This window comes from Electrophorus electricus, unplaced genomic scaffold (assembly GCF_041902795.1).
Source record: "Electrophorus electricus isolate QZ-2024a unplaced genomic scaffold, ASM4190279v1 Scaffold84, whole genome shotgun sequence".
Lineage (NCBI taxonomy): Eukaryota > Metazoa > Chordata > Actinopteri > Gymnotiformes > Gymnotidae > Electrophorus > Electrophorus electricus.
The window spans coordinates 111989-117500 of record NW_027658801.1 but is presented as its reverse complement, the minus strand read 5'-3'; positions in this window follow the sequence as shown (position 1 = coordinate 117500).

Here is a 5512-nt window from a genome sequence, read left to right as displayed (position 1 = left end):
GCCCAGGCCCAGAGCTACTTTGCTGGGCATGATTCTGTGACCTCTTGGGTCTGGAAATGTGGTACTTTGAAGGATTAAAAGAGTGAAACGGTCTGAAGTGTGCGCAGGTGTAAAGCAACCTTGCTAGGCATGAAGGTGTGACCTCCAGGGCCTGGAAGTCTGGTGGTAGTAGTAGTATGATTTAAAGGCACAAAGTGATTGAAGTGTGCCCAGGCCCAGAGCTACTTTGCTGGGCATGACTGTGTTTGACCTCTTGGGCCTGGAAGTCTGGTGGTAGTAGTAGTATGATTTAAAGGCACAAAGTGATTGAAGTGTGCCCAGGCCCAGAGCTACTTTGCTGGGCATGACTGTGTTTGACCTCTTGGCTCTGGAAGTCTATTTCTAGGCTTATATAAAGGGTCAAACTTCTTGAAGTGTGCCCAGGCCCAGAGCTACTTTGCTGGGCATGACTGTGTTTGACCTCTGGGGCCTGGAAGTCTGGTAGTAGTAGTATGATTTAAAGGCACAAAGTGATTGAAGTGTGCCCAGGCCCAGAGCTACTTTGCTGGGCATGAATGTGTTTGAACTCTTGGGCCTGGAAGTCTATTTCTAGGCTTATATAAAGGGTCAAACTTCTTGAAGTGTGCCCAGGCCCAGAGCTACTTTGCTGGGCATGACTGTGTTTGACCTCTTGGGCCTGGAAGTCTGGTAGTAGTAGTAGTAGTAGTAGTAGTAGTAGTAGTAGTAGTAGTAGTATGATTTAAAGGTACAAAGTGAATGAAGTGTGCCCAGGCCCACAGCTACTTTGCTGGGCATGACTGTGTTTGACCTCTTGGGCCTGAAAGTCTATTTCTAGGCTTATATAAAGGGTCAAACTTCTTGAAGTGTGCCCAGGCCCAGAGCTACTTTGCTGGGCATGACTGTGTTTGACCTCTGGGGCCTGGAAGTCTGGTAGTAGTAGTATGATTTAAAGACACAAAGTGATTGAAGTGTGCCCAGGCCCAGAGCTACTTTGCTGGGCATGAATGTGTTTGAACTCTTGGGCCTGGAAGTCTGGTAGTAGTAGTATGATTTAAAGGTACAAAGTGAATGAAGTGTGCCCAGGCCCAGAGCTACTTTGCTGTGCATGACTGTGTTTGACCTCTTGGCTCTGGAAGTCTATTTCTAGGCTTATATAAAGGGTCAAACTTCTTGAAGTGTGCCCAGGCCCAGAGCTACTTTGCTGGGCATGACTGTGTTTGACCTCTGGGGCCTGGAAGTCTGGTAGTAGTAGTATGATTTAAAGGCACAAAGTGATTGAAGTGTGCCCAGGCCCAGAGCTACTTTGCTGGGCATGATTCTGTGACCTCTTGGGTCTGGAAATGTGGTACTTTGAAGGATTAAAAGAGTGAAACGGTCTGAAGTGTGCGCAGGTGTAAAGCAACCTTGCTAGGCATGAAGGTGTGACCTCCAGGGCCTGGAAGTCTGGTGGTAGTAGTAGTATGATTTAAAGGCACAAAGTGATTGAAGTGTGCCCAGGCCCAGAGCTACTTTGCTGGGCATGACTGTGTTTGACCTCTTGGGCCTGGAAGTCTGGTGGTAGTAGTAGTATGATTTAAAGGCACAAAGTGATTGAAGTGTGCCCAGGCCCAGAGCTACTTTGCTGGGCATGACTGTGTTTGACCTCTTGGCTCTGGAAGTCTATTTCTAGGCTTATATAAAGGGTCAAACTTCTTGAAGTGTGCCCAGGCCCAGAGCTACTTTGCTGGGCATGACTGTGTTTGACCTCTGGGGCCTGGAAGTCTGGTAGTAGTAGTATGATTTAAAGGCACAAAGTGATTGAAGTGTGCCCAGGCCCAGAGCTACTTTGCTGGGCATGAATGTGTTTGAACTCTTGGGCCTGGAAGTCTATTTCTAGGCTTATATAAAGGGTCAAACTTCTTGAAGTGTGCCCAGGCCCAGAGCTACTTTGCTGGGCATGACTGTGTTTGACCTCTTGGGCCTGGAAGTCTGGTAGTAGTAGTAGTAGTAGTAGTAGTAGTAGTAGTAGTAGTAGTAGTATGATTTAAAGGTACAAAGTGAATGAAGTGTGCCCAGGCCCACAGCTACTTTGCTGGGCATGACTGTGTTTGACCTCTTGGGCCTGAAAGTCTATTTCTAGGCTTATATAAAGGGTCAAACTTCTTGAAGTGTGCCCAGGCCCAGAGCTACTTTGCTGGGCATGACTGTGTTTGACCTCTGGGGCCTGGAAGTCTGGTAGTAGTAGTATGATTTAAAGACACAAAGTGATTGAAGTGTGCCCAGGCCCAGAGCTACTTTGCTGGGCATGAATGTGTTTGAACTCTTGGGCCTGGAAGTCTGGTAGTAGTAGTATGATTTAAAGGTACAAAGTGAATGAAGTGTGCCCAGGCCCAGAGCTACTTTGCTGTGCATGACTGTGTTTGACCTCTTGGCTCTGGAAGTCTATTTCTAGGCTTATATAAAGGGTCAAACTTCTTGAAGTGTGCCCAGGCCCAGAGCTACTTTGCTGGGCATGACTGTGTTTGACCTCTGGGGCCTGGAAGTCTGGTAGTAGTAGTATGATTTAAAGGCACAAAGTGATTGAAGTGTGCCCAGGCCCAGAGCTACTTTGCTGGGCATGATTCTGTGACCTCTTGGGTCTGGAAATGTGGTACTTTGAAGGATTAAAAGAGTGAAACGGTCTGAAGTGTGCGCAGGTGTAAAGCAACCTTGCTAGGCATGAAGGTGTGACCTCCAGGGCCTGGAAGTCTGGTGGTAGTAGTAGTATGATTTAAAGGCACAAAGTGATTGAAGTGTGCCCAGGCCCAGAGCTACTTTGCTGGGCATGACTGTGTTTGACCTCTTGGGCCTGGAAGTCTGGTGGTAGTAGTAGTATGATTTAAAGGCACAAAGTGATTGAAGTGTGCCCAGGCCCAGAGCTACTTTGCTGGGCATGAATGTGTTTGAACTCTTGGGCCTGGAAGTCTATTTCTAGGCTTATATAAAGGGTCAAACATCTTGAAGTGTGCCCAGGCCCAGAGCTACTTTGCTGTGCATGACTGTGGTTGACCTCTTGGCCCTGGAAGTCTGGTGGTAGTAGTAGTATGATTTAAAGGCACAAAGTGAATGAAGTGTGCCCAGGCCCAGAGCTACTTTGCTGGGCATGAATGTGTTTGAACTCTTGGGCCTGGAAGTCTGGTAGTAGTAGTAGTAGTAGTAGTAGTAGTAGTAGTATGATTTAAAGGCACAAAGTGCTTGAAGTGTGCCCAGGCCCAGAGCTACTTTGCTGTGCATGACTGTGTTTGACCTCTTGGCTCTGGAAGTCTATTTCTAGGCTTATATAAAGGGTCAAACTTCTTGAAGTGTGCCCAGGCCCAGAGCTACTTTGCTGTGTATGACTGTGTGACCTCTTGGCCCTGGAATTCTGGTGGTAGTAGTAGTATGATTTAAAGGCACAAAGTGAATGAAGTGTGCCCAGGCCCAGAGCTACTTTGCTGGGCATGACTGTGTTTGACCTCTTGGGCCTGGAAGTCTGGTAGTAGTAGTATGATTTAAAGGCACAAAGTGATTGAAGTGTGCCCAGGCCCAGAGCTACTTTGCTGGGCATGAATGTGTTTGAACTCTTGGGCCTGGAAGTCTATTTCTAGGCTTATATAAAGGGACAAACTTCTTGAAGTGTGCCCAGGCCCAGAGCTACTTTGCTGTGTATGACTGTGTGACCTCTTGGCCCTGGAATTCTGGTGGTAGTAGTAGTAGTAGTAGTATGATTTAAAGGTACAAAGTGAATGAAGTGTGCCCAGGCCCAGAGCCAGGCCTGGGCAGCAGGGGGCGCTCCTGGCCATGCCCAGCGAGTTTCGTGCGAATCGGACCTGGTCCGGAAGAGATACGAAGGGAAAACTCATTACTCGTCGGGGTGGCACATCCAGGCTCTCGACCCTCCCAAAGCGTCCGACCAGGGTGCACCCTGCCGGGCATGGTTAGCCGCCAGCCCCCTTCCTGGAGGTCTGGTTGGCACGGGGTTTTGATTTATCGGTTTCATATCTCTGGGCTCCTTGGGAGCAGAAAGTCGGTTGAGGGCCCTTTGGAAAGAGCCGGGGCTGCCGTTTAACGCTGTCCAAGCGGCAGGCGAAGCGCACCCACCGTTTTTACGCTATGATTTTTTAAAACCGCCGGGGCGGCAAACACAGGGCCGGTCGGGTTTGAAGACGAATATCTCTTCGGCCCTTGGGAGGAGAGAAGCAGCGCGGGTCACCTTTGAACGCGCTCGCTGCCAGGAACGTCTGGCGTAAAAGTTTCGTGGGAATCGGACGTTCCTAGGCTGAGAAGCGAGCGCCCGCCCTCGGGCGGTCGGGGGCCCCTTTCTCATTCCCCGTCTGGGCTAAAAATACGAGGTCGGACCCGATGGACTCGGGAGACTGGAGAGTACCAGGGAGACCCTGGAAGCAGGCGACCCGACCCACGCTTCGCTGTCTCCTCGGCCCTCGGGAGTAGAAGCGCGGGGACGGTGGCGTGGGCAGCAGGGGGCGCTCCTGGCCATGCCCAGCGAGTTTCGTGCGAATCGGACCTGGTCCGGAAGAGATACGAAGGGAAAACTCATTACTCGTCGGGGTGGCACATCCAGGCTCTCGACCCTCCCAAAGCGTCCGACCAGGGTGCACCCTGCCGGGCATGGTTAGCCGCCAGCCCCCTTCCTGGAGGTCTGGTTGGCACGGGGTTTTGATTTTTCGGTTTCATATCTCTGGGCTCCTTGGGAGCAGAAAGTCGGTTGAGGGCCCTTTGGAAAGAGCCGGGGCTGCCGTTTAACGCTGTCCAAGCGGCAGGCGAAGCGCACCCACCGTTTTTACGCTATGATTTTTTAAAACCGCCGGGGCGGCAAACACAGGGCCGGTCGGGTTTGAAGACGAATATCTCTTCGGCCCTTGGGAGGAGAGAAGCAGCGCGGGTCACCTTTGAACGCGCTCGCTGCCAGGAACGTCTGGCGTAAAAGTTTCGTGGGAATCGGACGTTCCTAGGCTGAGAAGCGAGCGCCCGCCCTCGGGCGGTCGGGGGCCCCTTTCTCATTCCCCGTCTGGGCTAAAAATACGAGGTCGGACCCGATGGACTCGGGAGACTGGAGAGTACCAGGGAGACCCTGGAAGCAGGCGACCCGACCCACGCTTCGCTGTCTCCTCGGCCCTCGGGAGTAGAAGCGCGGGGACGGTGGCGTGGGCAGCAGGGGGCGCTCCTGGCCATGCCCAGCGAGTTTCGTGCGAATCGGACCTGGTCCGGAAGAGATACGAAGGGAAAACTCATTACTCGTCGGGGTGGCACATCCAGGCTCTCGACCCTCCCAAAGCGTCCGACCAGGGTGCACCCTGCCGGGCATGGTTAGCCGCCAGCCCCCTTCCTGGAGGTCTGGTTGGCACGGGGTTTTGATTTTTCGGTTTCATATCTCTGGGCTCCTTGGGAGCAGAAAGTCGGTTGAGGGCCCTTTGGAAAGAGCCGGGGCTGCCGTTTAACGCTGTCCAAGCGGCAGGCGAAGCGCACCCACCGTTTTTACGCTATGATTTTTTAA